The 16961-nt window shown below is 41.8% G+C and overlaps 1 long non-coding RNA gene across 1 annotated transcript; it reads left to right on the top strand.

Annotated features, from left to right (window-relative positions):
* The first annotated feature begins 3253 nt into the window (after positions 1–3253).
* On the top strand, positions 3254–5902 carry LOC308313992. Its single transcript, XR_013963925.1, has 4 exons — positions 3254–3353; positions 3578–3674; positions 4117–4203; positions 5376–5902. It is a non-coding gene; the product is annotated as an uncharacterized lncRNA (long non-coding RNA).
* The last annotated feature ends 11059 nt before the right edge of the window (positions 5903–16961 follow it).

The following is a 16961-nucleotide window of genomic DNA, read 5'->3' as shown; positions in this document are numbered from 1 at the left end:
CTCAATGTATTCCACTGGTCCCTCTGTCTTGCCTTCACCCAGGATGCCTTGGAGGTGTCAGCTGGTGTTGTGTGGAGCAGTTCCTGGGCCTGTGTGGCAAAGGGGCACAGTGACTTGAGGCACGTGTGCTGTGGCAAAGGTCGCCGTGACTTGGTGTGTGTGTGTGTGTTGTGGCAAAGGGCACCGTGACTTGAGGCACGTGTGCTGTGGTGTCTCTGACGACCTTGTGGAGGAGATGGCTGGGATTCACTCAGCTGTGCCTTCCCGGTGAGGGCCAGCGTGGCTGCTTCTCGTCTGACCTCTGTTGGAGTGATTCCAGCGAGAACAGGCAGTTAGTTTGTTCCGGTGTTGAGGGCAGCATCCAGCTTCTTGACATGAGAGCTACGGCTCCAGACTGGGACACAGTACTCGGGTCGTCTGCATAGCCATACTTCATTGATGTTGTTGCAGGGAGGTCATGGATGTAGCTGTTAGTGTTGAACAGCAGTTACTGGTGTGGAACCGAAAAGCTTCACAAACATGCCAAAAAATTCTAGTTTTGAACCTTTTTAATCTAGTTTATTTTCAAATAAATTAGTTTTTACTGTTTTGTGAAGCAACTTTGGGTACCTTGAAAAGTGCTATATAAATTGTATGTATTATAAAAAAACAGACACACAGCAATTGTCGCCACACAGACATCACAAATTCCTATTGGCGGCAGCAACAAGTGAGTGATGTGCAAAGCCATTCATAGACTATAACCACCATGTCTTCATTCCAGATGCTGCGAGGCTCAACCGGAGCCCCTACAGGTGGACATCTGCAGTTCTTGCTGTCCATGGATGAATCTGCATGGGGGGCTCTGAAGGCGGCTCAAAGTAAGAAACCACTTAGACTTTTCTATTACTGCGAGTGGTATGGTCTGCTTCTGTTTTAAATGTTCTCTATACATTTTGTGTATGATGTGAAAGGACACAATGTACATGTATCTGGCTCTTGGTCACTTAAATTAATCTTTCGTTCTTTCTTTCTTAGGGTGGATGGGTCGTGGTAGACGTCGTGGAAGGACAGAGATCCGTTCCAAAGTTTCCTTCCCGGGCGTTTCCTCTGAGGACTTCTGATGAGCTGTGAGTAGGAATATTTCTTGTTGGGATGGATATCTGTTGTACTGTTATGGTACGAAGTATAGCATGGCAGTATGATTCCTCCTAGTGGCACTGGTTGAATGTCTGTCAGCTCTCCAAGCTAATCAAAGTCTTAATTTTTTTTAACCACTTTAGCAAATTAGCAGATCTACAAGCTCACACCGCATTGCGACGTGTTGTGAGCTTGTAGATCTGCTATGTTTGGCAAATCAATTTGTGTAGAGTGAAATCGGAGCATATACCAAATGCGCTCTTTAAAGGTCTGTTTTATCAAATCTATAGAGGGTTTAAGTGGTTCTGAATATGCAGCTCAACAAAAGCTAATGTAGTCTTTATTTCTTTCTTTCTTAGGACGGAGATCTGTGTAGATGCCGGAGGACTTCGGACCTGGGCCTGCCCGGTGAGGAACCGCACAGTAAGAACCGGCCTTTCACGATTATGAGGTTTCTTTTTACTCGACAATTATTGTCGCTCTAATAAATTGCAATTAAATATTTAAGTGTGGCCCGGACGGTTAGCTCAACTGTCTGGGCACCTATGCTGCCAAGCCAGCCGGACGGCGTGCTGCGGGTTCGACTCCCGACGGCCACTGCTGGACAGGGTACACGCACACACACATGCACACACAGCAAAGCTAATTTGGTGTGTTTTTTTTTCTTTTCTTTCTTTGTTAGAATGGGGATATCGATAGACGAGCTGATGTTTCCGGACAGAGATCCGTTCCAAAGCTCCCCCCCCCCCCCCCCCCGGGGGCTTCCTCAGAGGACTCTGATGAGCTGTGAGTAGGAATAGTTCTTTCTTGTTTCTGAGGATGGATAACTGCTTTTGTACTGTTATGGCACGAAGAATGGCATCATTTACTACAGTCATCCAAATGTTTTAAATATTTTATGATAAATCTAAATGACTCTGCACAATAGTTTGAGAGTCAATATCTCATCTGCTTTTAGAAGCACTTGAATAAAAAATGACAAAAGATGTTGAGGACTGTACATGTGTTGATGCCTCCTAGTGGCACTGTGGTTGAATGTCTGTCAGCCTTCCAAGCTAATCAAAGTCTTAAAACCCCAGCATCCCTATTCTGGGGGGAGCGTTCAGCAAAAAATAGCAGATCTACAAGCTCACACCGCGTTGCAACGTGTTGTGAGCTTGTAGAGCTAATGCTTTCTTCTTTCTCTCTCAGGATGGAAATGGCAGACGCAGCTGAAGCCTCTAGAGATCTGCAGGTCTGTCCATGGATGGATGGGAGGACGGAGATCTGGGTAGACGTCGCTGGAACGCCACTGCTGGACAGGGTACACGCATACACACACACACATGCACACACAGAGCAAAGCTAATTTGGTGTGTTTTTTTTCTTTTCTTTCTTTGTTAGAATGGAGCTATCGATAGACGAGCTGATGTTCCCGGACAGAGATCCGTTCCAAAGCTCCCCCCCCCCCCCCCCGGGGGCTTCCTCAGAGGACTCTGATGAGCTGTGAGTAGGAATAGTTCTTTCTTGTTTCTGAGGATGGATAACTGCTTTTGTACTGTTATGGCACGAAGAATGGCATAATTTACTACAGTCATCCAAATGTTTTAAATATTTTATGATAAATCTAAATGACTCTGCACAATAGTTTGAGAGTCAATATCTCATCTGCTTTTAGAAGCACTTGAATAAAAAATGACAAAAGATGTTGAGGACTGTACATGTGTTGATGCCTCCTAGTGGCACTGTGGTTGAATGTCTGTCAGCCTTCCAAGCTAATCAAAGTCTTAATGACACTACCACTTCAACCCCAGCATCCCTATTCTGAGGGAGCGTTCAGCAAAAATAGCAGATCTACAAGCTCACACCGCGTTGCAACGTGTTGTGAGCTTGTAGAGCTAATGCTTTTTCTTTCTCTCTCAGGATGGAAATGGCAGTAGACGCAGCTGGAGCCTCTAGAGATCTGCAGGTCTGTCCATGGATGGATGGGAGGACGGAGATCTGGGTAGACGCTGGAGGACTTCGGACCTGGGCCTGGATGGATGGGAGGACAGAGGACGGAGATCTGGGTAGACGCTGGAGGACTTCCGACCTGGGCCTGGATGGATGGGAGGACAGAGGACAGAGGACTGAGATCTGTGTAGACGCTGGAGGACTTCGGACCTGGGCCTGGATGGATGGGAGGACAGAGGGCGGAGATCTGGGTAGACGCTGGAGGACTTCGGAGAGGAACTCAACATATACGAACCGCTTCGGTGAGAAACTCGACAGTACGAACCGCTTTAGGGTTGGGGCTTTTTTATAGGCTTTATAGTAAAAAGCCAATAATCGTCCGTTGCCGATAATCGGTCAATCCCTATTCTTAAACGTTACTGTAAGTGCATGTGTATGTTGTGACAGGACACACACCCACACACACAGCAAAGCTAATTTGGGGTGCGTGTGTCTGTCTGTCTGTCTGTCTTTCGTTCTTTGTTAGAATGGAGATCTCAGCCGATGCCCGAGATCCGAAGCTTTCCCTGGGTGTTTCCGCTGAGGACTTCTGGGTCGCTGGGAGGCTCGGATGGAGCTGGAAGGTTCGGTAGACATCACTGGAACCCGTTTAGGCCTGTCGGAATTTGAGGTTTTATAATGGCCGATTTAATTGTTTCTCAAATAAATTACTAGTAACAATTTAATTGCGTCATAACATAACATTCTAAATAAAACTTTGGCTTTTGTAGGCTTTGTAAACAAAAAGCTGCACATGGCATAATTCAACAACTTTATACACTAAAAGAGAAGAAAATTACAAAGTGACACGTTTAGAGCTTGTAGATCGGTTGCTTCCATTATTTCTTTAAAATGTTTGACAATATATGAACATTTTCAACATGGAGACGATTATGACTAATCTCTAAAAAAAAGTATCTCAAATACTTGGCGATTAGGTAATTGTGACAGGCCTAAATCCTTCTAGTTGTGTTTTTTTATATCATGTTCTGTAATCAGTTAGGGTTGACTATAGACTTTTTTTAGGAACAAGATCATCATGCCGGTGAAGAGCACGTTTCTAGCCGATGGAGCAACTATTTCTGATCACCTTTGGAGTTACATCACAGCAAGGTAACTATACAACACACGCACACACACTATGATCATGACATGACATCAGCTTGTGACTGCAACTTGTTCCTATTCGCAGATGACTCGGCACTGCTAGTCTCGGACAGGAACAAACTGCAGGTTGAAAAGGCCCTCAGCTCTGAACTCTGTAGAATCTGCACCTGGCTCGCTGATAACAAACTATCTTTACACCTGGGAAAAACTGAATCCATTCTCTTTGGATCCAATAGTAATCTCAGCAAGGCAAATGGCTTCTTGGTTAAAGTTGGTGACAATGTTATCACACGTAAAGATGAAATTACCTACCTAGGTTCCATCCTGGAGGCTAATCTTTCCGGTGATAAAATGGCCACCAACGTAATCAAAAAAGTCAACCAAAGAACAAGATTCCTTTGCAGGATCTCCTCACTGGTCAACAAAAACACCTTGAAGACCTTAACAGGAGCCCTCGTACAAGGTTTCTTTGACTATGCATGCACCTCCTGGTACCACAGCACCTCAAAGGCCCTTAAAACTAGGCTCCAGACCTCCCAAAACAAACTGGTCAGGCTCCTACTTGGCCTCACCCCCCGAACCTACCTCACTCCTGACCACTTTGACAGGCTGGAATGGCTTAGGGTCGACGACAGAGTACAGCATCTTGCAATGGGTCTGGTCCACAAGATTCGATACACCACCAAGATACCCATGTACCTGTCTAGATACTTCCTTTATGTTAACGAAGTCCACACCCACAACACCAGAGGTAGTGCAACGAACCATGTACAACCCATATTCGGCACAAACAAGGGACTAAATTATTTTCACTCCTATGCCACCAAAATGTGGAACACCCTACCAACAGTCATCAAGACATGTGACTCCCTTTTTCCCCTCACTGTATAAGTTTATTTTCCCTTTTTTTTACCTCCTTTATGATGAATTCCTGTTCTGTTCTTTGACTATATAGATGTGTCTTATTTGTACGTCTCTAAATGTTTTGATAAATTGAACATGGTGGACCCTCTTGTAAACGAGTGTAATGCTTAATTGGGTCGTCCACTTACAGTTAACAGTCTTTGCAGAATTACAGTACATGTCAAGCACAAACTCAATACAAACTGTTAATAAATATTTCAATCAATATTGTTTTATGAACAAAGTAGTAATGAGCATTTCTTTCTTTTCTTTAGGACGTTGCTGGTCTCCTGTGGCTCCATCTGGAGGTCACCAGGGTTCTGAGTCACTCGGATCCTGACTGGTAGTGGTGATATGTAGATGTGATCAATCAGGGCTCTAAACAATAAAATAATAAACCAATATAAATAACTAGATAATAATATAAATAAATGGATAAAACGAACGATAAAAAAATAGATTATAGTAAAATAAAAGTACATTTAAATAGTAAAATAAAAGTAAATTAAAATTAGTAATACATAAAATAAAATTAGTAATAGCATAATAATGGATAAAATAAATATAATTATTAATATAGACAATAATACATAAAATAAATTAAATTATCAATATAGTAATGCATAAAATTAGTAATAACAGTAATGCATAAAATAAATAAATGCATAAAAAATAAAATTAGTAATAACGGTAATACATAAAACAAATACAATTTGTAATGCATGAAGTAAAATTAGTAATAACATAGTAATACATCAAATAAATACAATTGGTAATAGTTATACATAAAATTAGTAATAACATGGTAATATATAAAATACAATTAATACATAAAATAAATTCAATTACTTTGTATTGTAATTATAGAATGACTTAAAAAAAACAAACAAAATATCAATCACATCTACATATCACAACCAGGCTATATTGCCAGCAGGCAGGTGGACTGTAGACTCACTACAGCTGTCACAATGTGGTATACTTTGTTTTGACCCAACTGGCCTACAAGGAGAGGGGAGCATGGAGCCGGACATCTGATGATACACGAGAGAAGACGCCATAGTAAAAAAAAAAATGTAATAAAAGTAATATGTTTCATGTTGTTTGTAATTTATGCATGATGCCATATATCTGTAAATATTCATTATTTTCTTGTTAATAAATTATTGCATTTATACCCGGGTGTCCGTTATGTGTCCATTACCCTTAGATCGCGCCGCTGCGGATTTATTTATTTCCCAAATGGTCTAAAAATGAGTTATTTAGCGTACTTTTACCAATGAATTAGCCTATACACAGACAACGACTGATTAGCCTATTTTGGACGATATGGGTCTTTTCTCGAGTCAGTGTGTAGTCTCACTATAGTCTGTGTAGATTACCCGGCGGTGTTGCTGCCCCTCCCGGGAGTCGCGGCTCATGGCTCTTCACAGACGGCACAGAGACAGCAGTCACTCCGCTGAACGTGTCAGTGTTGCTGCAGTGGTGTGAACTGTGAACCGTGCGGGCACTGGTGGTGGTGCTGAGTTCTGACAGCCGAGTCACAGCTTCTTCTTCTGAATTACTTTATCTTTGCCTTGGAAAATACATTTTGCGTTTTGCTGTTTCCCAAAACAAACCAGCGCGCGCTATTGTTTGCTACAAAGCGACTGGAAGCGGACGAGGTTTACAGACATACCAATAGTAGCCAATCATATGCTGATTAGGCCAGTTGCTGTATAGCCTACCTACCCGATCACCAGGGAGCAGCAACAACACACACACACACACACACACACTAGCCTTCTATATAATGCTGCGCACATATATTATATATATTTAAAAAAAATACCCAGCATAATTTTTGGGAAGGCTAAGCCTTCCCTAGCCTTACACACCCGCCGCCTATGGGCACTGTACTGTAGGCATATAATACCTGGCTAGGTGAAAACAAAAGAAACCTGATTAGCATTTGAGTACTTTTAACACCTCTGAATTGCCGGCGGAGAGGTTCACATTTTCTGAATTTTCGGAGTCACAGAGGGTCAATAATTCCCAGAAAATCTGTAACGTTAATATAAAATGTCCACGAAAATCTTCATGGGGGCTAAAAGGGGCTATTTAATTCTTCATGGGGGCTACAGCCCCATAGCCCCCACAGACTCGACGTCGTTGCTTTCACACCATGTGTATTTAAGCATTTCAGTGAATTCATATTTGCCTTTACACAATTTCGCCAGAGAAAAAGGGGTTTTGTGGCCCCTGAAACCAAACGACCCCGAGTTGGGGGTGTTCCCTTCATTTTGAGATGGCCCAAGTTATATGCAAACAATAATGTATGCAAAATAATAGTGAAAGAAAACATTATGAGGGCTGGGTCTAGCTCCCGGACTATCACCACTGTCACCAGCAGCTGTCTGAGGAGTTCACAGCCAACGTGATTACAACTTGTAAATGCGACACACATTACAACTGGTGAGAGCAGAGCTGACTATTTTCTTTGGAATGGAGCTCATTCATTACGGTAGCAACTACAAGACAACTCCCCTTTTCCATCTCTGGAGAAAAAGTGTGGACATCTCACCCCGAAAGTCCAGACAACTCACCGGACATCTCACCCTGAAAGTGTTCAGGGTGAGATGTCTCGGGGTGAGTTGAGTGAGTAATGAGTATTCACTCATTCCTCCATTACTACTACTAGTAGTAGCCCACAATTTTTGAGTGCGTTGCACGCTGCACGCACATCCCATCCGGCCATCCCTATTAATTTTAAGTTAACTGCACGAGCATTTTGGCCACTGTGATGAAAGTGATACACTTTAACACTCTAGTTTATACGGAGGTAGAACGAACGACATGCGGCAGTGGAAAACAACAATTTACGCACAATAAGCCATATGTCCCGGCCTTCCCCCAAAGTCCCAGACCCAGATACAAGATCCCCGAGCAGTGATCTCTGCTAGACAGAGGGGGACACGTGGAGGGGGGTAGTTTATGTGTTCTCTGGAATCTCTGAGACAGAACGATTTCGGGGCTGAGTCTAAATAGTGACATGGCTGCATCCTATGTAGGTCAACAATGTAACAACCACTAAATATACTGTCTGCTATCTTGGGATCTTTGGAGAAAGGTGTTTTACTTGTTTACATCATAATAATGCATCTTTTTTACACCCCTGCTGCAGTGCAGACACTGAAAACTCAAAGGCTACACCCAATCATATTGTTTCATAACAGGCAGCCCCATGGACACCTTTACTTTTCCATTATGGCTTACTTCCTTCATTTCATTCAGCCTGTTAAACACAGTGTGCTAAACACAGTGAGGTATTCACCTGTGGAAAACCTTCCAAGGGAAACATTCCAGACAATCACTTAACGTAATAACTGCAATAACTAAAATATAGCATGCCAAGGAAGAGCTGTGTCACAGTGAACCTTATACAAGTTTTATGAGGGAAGTTGTGATTGTGAATGATTTTCAAGGAATACACTTGAGTTAGTATCAGCTGTAAGCTGAATCCTGAAGGTGAATTTCTCTAGGGATAGGTTCTACACCACATTAGAATTGTCTCAACTGAGTCCTGCCTCATGGTTCCTGTGAATGTTTTGCAACATAATTATAGTATGCATAAAGTGAGTGGCAAATCGAGTGGCAAAGTGAGTTTAACGTCATTTAATGCAATCAGATAGGACTTTTCTGTTTGAATGTATGGGCTGTGTCTGTCAACTGTCAAGTGTGCCTGGAGGCCAGAAAGTAGTTTTTTGCCACTCAGTGCATAAATTCCGGGTATGATGATGATGTCACGCGCGCATACTCGATAGTTTTCAATTTTAGTAAGTATTTCAAATCAATATTGTACATAGCCTGGAATAAAACCCTGGGGAAATATGCAGACTATAGTCTGAAAGGCTTTTGTCAAATAAAGCAGAGAGGTAGAGACTTATAAAATGTTGAATATCAGGAAAATACTAAAAACATCAGACTTCATGTGATTCAAAAGGGACTATATTTTAAACAAAGCACACACACATAACATTTTACACCATGTTTTTGGCATGTTATTAGGCTAAAGTTTACACACAAAAATGACATAATGGATGCTCTATTTTTTCTGGGTATATCGGTTCTGTACAACTACCTATATCCGACAGACTACTATGCAATCACACTTCCTCAGGTCCTCTGCGGGGTGCACGCCAAGTTTTAGGCAGTTGGACGGTTCTCGAGATATGTAAACTACACAGACGCAGAGACTTATGATTTGGTTAATAGGATTCGTTGTGTGACAAAGTACTATCCAGAAAGAGAACGTGACCTCACGTGGTGGAACCACACAAGATGGCGCTACACTACCACCTGCCCATTGAACTCAACGGATGGGAACCACCATGTTGAGTTCTGCTGCACTTTCTTGATATAGGATTTAAGTGGTCAACAGAACAACTAAAATAAATTGACTGTCACAGGCTAGCCTGTTCCTTGAACATCAAACAGACATTGCTGGATTGGTTCAAGGTTCAAGGTTAGCTTTATTGTCCCTTGCGGGAAAACCTGTCAACCTGTCTTTATAGATTTGTCTGTTCCTTGAATCCTGTCCAATTACCTCATTACCATTTGCTTAGCCCCCCACCGCCATCTGTGTTTCAGATCATCCAAAGCAATTCTAATGAATACAGTCTAAAGTAAAGAGCTCATAGATAATGACAATGCTGCTACCCTCAGCAGGATTAGACAGGTGCTCATCTACTTGCTTTGACTGGGGGGTTTTATGGTAACACACCTTGGGCCAATCAATGACAAGATGAGAATCTCAGCATCTCTGTCTTCCACACAGACACACAACAATTCCACTTCCTTTTAGTAAATGGGTGCTGTCCTATCTGCAGATCACAGTGGCAGACCTGTCCAATAGCAATAACTGCTATCAGCTGTGTGCATTGGCAGTGTGTTAGACACTGTCCATGGAGATGGTGGGTGTGTGGTCTGAATGTTGGTGCCCAAAAGTTTGGTATCACCATGTTCTTGACCTGCACCCTTCTTGACTTTAATTTTCTGTCTTTATTTTGTTTGTAAAATGTTAAACTTGCTAGATGACATATCAGGGCAGCCTTTGGTTGACTGATTGTCCGATTACTGTTAAGCAGTTTGACGTGATTTGTTTATAGAACTTCTGGCACCAGCTTTTTATAACAGCCAATTTGATATACTGTAGGTTAGATTTAGTTAAATTCTGTTAGATTTCTATTTGTAATTTGGATTTGGTGTAGGTTAGTTTTAAGGTTTAAATGTCAGTCTAGGTTTAGTTCTGTTAATTTGGTTATTGATTTTCGTTGAAGTTTAAAGTAAATTCTCCTTCTTTTACTTTAGGTTGTAAACCCTTTGAAAATATCACTGTAGTAAGTCATGGTTGTCTAAAGAGTACTGGCTTTTACTTGTAAATTGCATGTGAACTCTTAAAAGAATCTTATCAAGGCAGCAAATAAAACTTTTCCAGCCTTATGTCGCAATCCTGTATTCTCCTAGACCTAAGGATTGTAACAGAAGCAAAGCAGGACGTGTCTTTATTCAGCATGGGAAAATTCCATCCAATAATTGTGCCAGTTGGCTTCATTTGTATAAAACTAGAAGTCTGGGTTGCGTAGTCGCCTCCGTAGCCCACATATCTGACACGCACGCAAGCACGCACGCGCACACACACACACACACACACACACACACACACACACACACACACACACACACACACACACACACACAAAAAAAGCTAAACGGGTGGAGTTAGCTGGTTTGGCAGATAGTTTGATGATGCAATGCAGTTAGGAGGTTTTTGCCAAAGCACTTATTTTTTTAACCAACACACAGAAGTAAAGGGTGTTACATAGCATTGATTCAGAACAGCCTAATCCACTGTAACAGTGGGTGCATCTGTAACTGGTGGTACGACGTGGCTATGGCTTTTCATTGTTTGTTTTTCTCTTATCCCTACAGTAGATCTCAACTGTGGCCTCAAACCAAATGAGTCAGGAGCACAGCCCATGTGATAAACAATTGTCCATAGTCCTTCTCCACCCTTGCATTAAGACAGCAGACACCGATCTGCCATGAAGCAGCAGCAATCTAATTGACTTTAGAGAAGCTTACTTCTCATGCTCCTTCTTAAACTAAATTATGTTGTATATGGAACATAACCTACTGTGAAGCTTCACAACAAGTTTACCTAACTTTGCTACTACAGGGAAAACATGCACATATGTTACTATTATTTGTGCACTTTGATTTCTCTTTCTTGCACTCTTTATTCTTGCTTGCTGTGGTTTTGAATGTTATGCTATCTATGCTGCTGCATTGTCTGTAAGGAAGCCAAAACAAAAATAAGTTTTACTCTTACAGTATGTACCTGTACACAAGATCTAACAATAAAGTACAACCTTGAACCTTGAATGGTTCATTCCAAAGAATACAATCTTGAAAGTTTGGAATGATTTTATTGTCTACACAGTAACACTCATTCAGCACACTAACCCATAGCCATTATCCATTATCCATTGAGCTTCAATAATCCCAAGTAAAGCAAGACAGTCTGCATTGTACCTGATCCTACTGCTTCAGTCAGTAGACGGTAGTCCTTATTGCTTTATCTAGATAATGCTGTGTTTTATGTGTAGCCCACCAGTGAAAGAAAAATCTCTTTGGATCTCACAAGGCTAGCGTGGGACTGACAACTGCCTGCTTTGGCTCAGAGGAAGAATTTCAAATATTGACTGACTTTGGCTCATAAATGCTCAGTAATCCCATTCACAGTAGCACTTTGACTGCTGGAGTAAACAGTCACTGTGATGGTTATTGATTTTTTTGTGATTACATCCTGTTGACATTCATTTACATTTATTAAACTGTCGCAGCGGACTGAGGCAGTCAGTGATGCACTGGAGTTTCCGTGGGCGAAACGCCAATGTTTTTTCTTTTTTTCTTCCTGTCTCCTCTGTTTCAAATTAAGCTGTACCTTCGCACCTCTGGAGAGTAATGTTTTTGGAGGATAAAACATTATGCTTTTCTTTTGTCCACGTCAGTCACTCGAAAGGATGTGGAAAATGTGTGGGGAATAAGGCGCCTGGTCTTGAATCGCACATCTGGTTGCTTGGATGAGTCGTGCACTGACTCAACACTGGAAGTTGACACAGCTGAGTTTTGAGAATATTTGTACAACCCTCTTCTCTAGATATCCTACTGCTCTTGAGAATGGACTTAGCTTATGGATGTCCTCTTACTGCCAAATATGCCACAGTATCAAATGAGGATGCAAATTCTCAAACCAAGGGGAGAAGTCATTGTCGGTTAAGTAAGACACATTGCGTAATGAAGTTAGTGGTTGGGGTGACTTCCTGCAGGTCAAGAGTGCTGTTATTTTACAACCCCAGGGCAGCATATGGATTCCCTGTTAACCTTTGCATGGGCCCAGGTCAATAGTACACACCAGCCAGTGGAGAGTGCAATACATACTGTATGTAGGTCTGTCTGTAGGTCTGTACATACTGTATGTAGGTCTGTAGCTGTGCTTTAATCTACTGTATGTATAGGTCTGTAGCTGTGCTATAATCTTTTAGCTGTGACAGGCGGGAGATTGCCCCATGTGACAGGTTTCCAGGAACAGTTTACTCTAGTGGGGTGCACTGAGCCAATCTCAGTTCAGATGGCTGTATGCACAGGCCTGCCCTGTTGTTCCTTAGCAAAGTTAGTCACAGACATTCTGATGGAGCCTCTAATACATCTGCTTTGTCTACCTCCAATCCAAGGTCTTGAATCCTGTCCTCATTACATTTGCTCTTTTTATATGCATTTTAGTTAATTGTTGATGGTTATCATAGTTCCCATAATGCATTTGGCCGGCAAGCATTGTCCTGACAATGCACATATAGTTTGTGGCCACCTTTACATCAACCTGATTCATATCTCTGAAGTCAGAATTGCTGAGTTTAATTAGCAACTAAAAAAACTTTCAGCACAACTTTGGTGGCAACAAAATATTGCAAAAATATTTGGGTTTCTAATGAAACACTAACCGTACAACTACAGTGTAGTTTTAAGCTTAATTAATATTTCTTGAAACGACTGTGCCCACAGTCATATAAAGTATAGGTTTTATGCATATAGGCCGTGAGCCAGGGACCCAAAATTGGGAAGGTATACACCCCTAGTGCTAGGAAAAATGTGATAGCCTTGCATCTGTGCTCTGGTAGCTTTCTGTGTGTTATCACTCCATTTATATCCACATGCCAAAACACAGTTTTCAAAATCTGAATGAAGCATATTCTACTTAAAACTGATGGTTAGTATTGACCCTCTGTCTTTGAAAAATGGTAAGGATAAAGCTCAGACTATATGTTTAACAGAAAAGTTGTTAAAATTAGCATTTAGAATAGTTATCTAAAAAAAACAGGTCAATATCACATTGACAAGGTCAGGTCAAGGTTAAATTTGATCTCTGGGAGAACAACAATGTAAACTTGACTTCAGTTCTATAAGCTGTAGAACTGTATTCACTCAAGATTAACCAACAGGGCTTGACATTAACTTTTTGAGGCACGACAAGTACATTTCCCATTCACTCCGGAGCAGGGGTCATCAACATACAGGCTTGTGATGGGCATTTTCCTCAAACAAAATGTTTGCCATGTACAAAATGAGTGGTCAATAATATTACCATAAATACAAAATGCATACAAGTCCAGTAGACACGAGTCACACGATGAAGAAAAGCACAATGTTCTTAAAGCTGTGGGAGAGTGGTTTGACCTTCACACTTTTTTTTCAAGCAACGTGAACTCGTGAAGTGGTTTTAAAAGAAGCATGTTGCGGTTTCCTCAACCCTTTGTACAAAGCTGAGAGGAAGGTGTAGATGGAGCAATTTGTAACTAATTACTTTAATAGTCAAGCTTATTATTGTTACTATTTCCATGGCCATCTCTGTAGGCCTACTTTCTACTTCAACTAGCTGGTTGCTATGGCACCAGCTGGGTGATCTTTAATAATAAAAATCAAATCAACTTCTTCATTTTCTATATTGAAGTGATTGCTTTGAACTTTTCAAAGCATTAAAGACCAATCAGAGACAGTGGCAAGCTTGAGCAGCAGACAAAAAGGCCTTTTCGGGGAGGGGTCAGAATAAATTGGTTATTCGTCTCAACTGTTCTGACGTCATCCATTCCACCGGCCATTATAATATCTAAAAAACAGACTGCAGTCATAGGCATGTTCTGTATCCGCCATTGTTTGGTGCCTGTTTTAACACTCTTAAAGGTTTGTATACCTGGCATCATGGTATGTTAAAATCAGGTACGTCATTCATTGGCATGGAAGACATTTGTTTTTAATGGTTCTCAGCAGTGGCGTTTCTGGGTGTACTGACACCCGAGCCCAGTGGTTCTCGAGGGGTCCTTGAGAGGGTTCCAGGGGATCCCTGCAGCAAAATTGCTTATCACATCAAAATCAGTTTAAACACTTTAAACCTATTTTATAGTCAGCCTATACGATGGACAGCAGGCATCTTGTCTTGATGAGAGTGCCTGTTGTGAATATGAACAGTGTGGATCAAATTTGTGATTAGGGGGGTCAGATCAACATATGGAATGAATCTTGTAGGTAGGCCTACTGGCCATATATGGAACATGACTTGTCCGGAAGGATTTATTACTTGTCCTGGACAACAGGACAAGCCTTAATGTGAAGCCCTGACCAATACATAATTATTTTCTCCACCAGGCCGAAGGCATGGGGAGAGTCTGTTTTGCACTCTGTCCGTACGTCCGTGCATGTGTCCGTCTGTCCGTGTGTCCATCTGTCCGTCCGTCCGTCTGTGAACAGCTAATCTCCAGCACCGATGCCACATTTTGCACACACACTCCCTGGATTTTCCAGAACAGCCTTTTATAGAGCCACCAGGAGGCCGACTCCACCAGATTCTGTCAAAAATTCCATCCTAATTGGCTAACATTGGCTTTCAAAGTTTGCAGGATTGGCTCTTTTGAAACAAAAAGCCTCAAATCATGAACGCAGCGTGCAATTTACGTGAAATCTTTCACAGAATTTCCTACTAGGCTGAGGAATATATCCCACCCATTTCACATTGGCCTGTTATAGCGCCACCAACAGGTGGAATTTTGCAAAACACATTTTTGGAACAAAATGCCTCAAATCATCCAATTGCACCTTCACAAAAATCACTATGAGCATTAATCCCCTCAGTTGATACCGACCGACCCCCCTGGCTCACGGACTAATACAGTAAAGTGGGGATTACCAGAAACAGATATGACACCCTCTCATCTCAATTATCTCATATGTTCTTGGTAAGGCATGTGTCTCAATAACTGTGGTTTTGCAACCGTTCACCCTGCTGTCCCTTCCTGTGGTCCAGGCGTAGCTCACTTCTCCACCTCCCCTGGCAGTTTTGTTGACAACTAGTGGACTTTGCCACTGTGACTCCACCCAGCATCTCTGAGATATGAGCCATAGGGGTCCATCTCCCTCAGCTTTGAGGAGGTGAAAACACAGCCATATCATTATTATCATTTACCAGCAGATCACATGCTCAGCAGAAAGGTTTCTCAAGGACAATATTATTTTGACAAATTGACAACATCAGTTTATGCCGGTTTTAACCTGGTGTTAATTCTCTTGTAGAGTGGCGGATTCAAGAATCTAATAGGTTGCAAGAAACCAATCCTTCGTTTTCTTCTCATTTTAAACAGTGCAGTCAGTGGGTTTTAATTTTGTCCAATTGAATGCTGCGGAAACAAAACACCAAAACCAATCAATCACATAATAAATGTTCATGCTCGAAGCATTCTCTCCCAATACTGTAGACCTAATAGTCTAGCAGAGACTGTCCACTATAAAAAGTACACACAGTATACTAAGTAGAAAAGGTACTAAACAATCTGTTTAAACAGCTTTCACAAAGAAAGGGTGCCTGTAAGAACCTACGATTGAATGTGCAAGGTCACTGTGATTAGGGGGACAATGTGGACAATGTGGATCACATCAAGGAAGGCAAATAATAGTCACACTTAAGGTGGTTGCACACTGGACGCGTTTTTCTGAAAACCGATGGAAAACTCGGTGTGTGGGGACCTTTATTGTTGTTTTTCTACATGTTTAGGTATACTGTGTCAGTCTGCATGGGTTCAAAAACATCTACTATTCTGTTTGTTACCATTATACGGCACTCACGACAGACGCAAATAGGTCCAATCGTCCAAGCGATGACTGTACCAAGTTAATTTCCCCCATATTCAGTCACAAGTAGGCAAACTGCTATTGAGCGACACAGTGCCCTGCAATACAACCTAAAGCTTTGTGTTCTAAGGTTTAAACTGGGGATAGACTTTTAACTAGATGAGGTCCATCTGGATTGTTACTGTATTATGCTCTAGATTAGATTGTTTTCCTAGACCAATGAAGATAATGAAATCTATACACATGCTGTAACAAGCTCTGACAAGTCTCATTCGCATGTACCATTCACAGCGTGTGTTTGGTCTACCAAGAAGGGGAAGTGGTTGTCGGGCCAAGTGTCATAGCTGTATCCAAATCTGCATGCACCTGCATGTATGTCGGCACAAAACAACAACAACATAAAACACCAGGACAGCATTAACAGTTACAGAAGTACAACAGCATTGATGTCTTTTTTTAACCCACAAACAAAGGGTGTGCTCTCACCAATCTTAACCAACCGGCTTCTGGGACCAAGGGACCAGGGCCATGAGGCACACCTGAAGCACCAATTAAGGTCTCAGGTGAGGGTGTATTTGATCGCCTTGGCAACCATGGGAAAAGCTGGTTGTTCAGCCACTAATAATAATAAAAAAACAACACCC

Source organism: Protomyctophum bolini (assembly GCF_963924005.1).
Source record: "Protomyctophum bolini genome assembly, chromosome: 4".
In the NCBI taxonomy this organism is placed as follows: domain Eukaryota; kingdom Metazoa; phylum Chordata; class Actinopteri; order Myctophiformes; family Myctophidae; genus Protomyctophum; species Protomyctophum bolini.
This window is presented reverse-complemented; position numbering and strand designations above follow the sequence as displayed.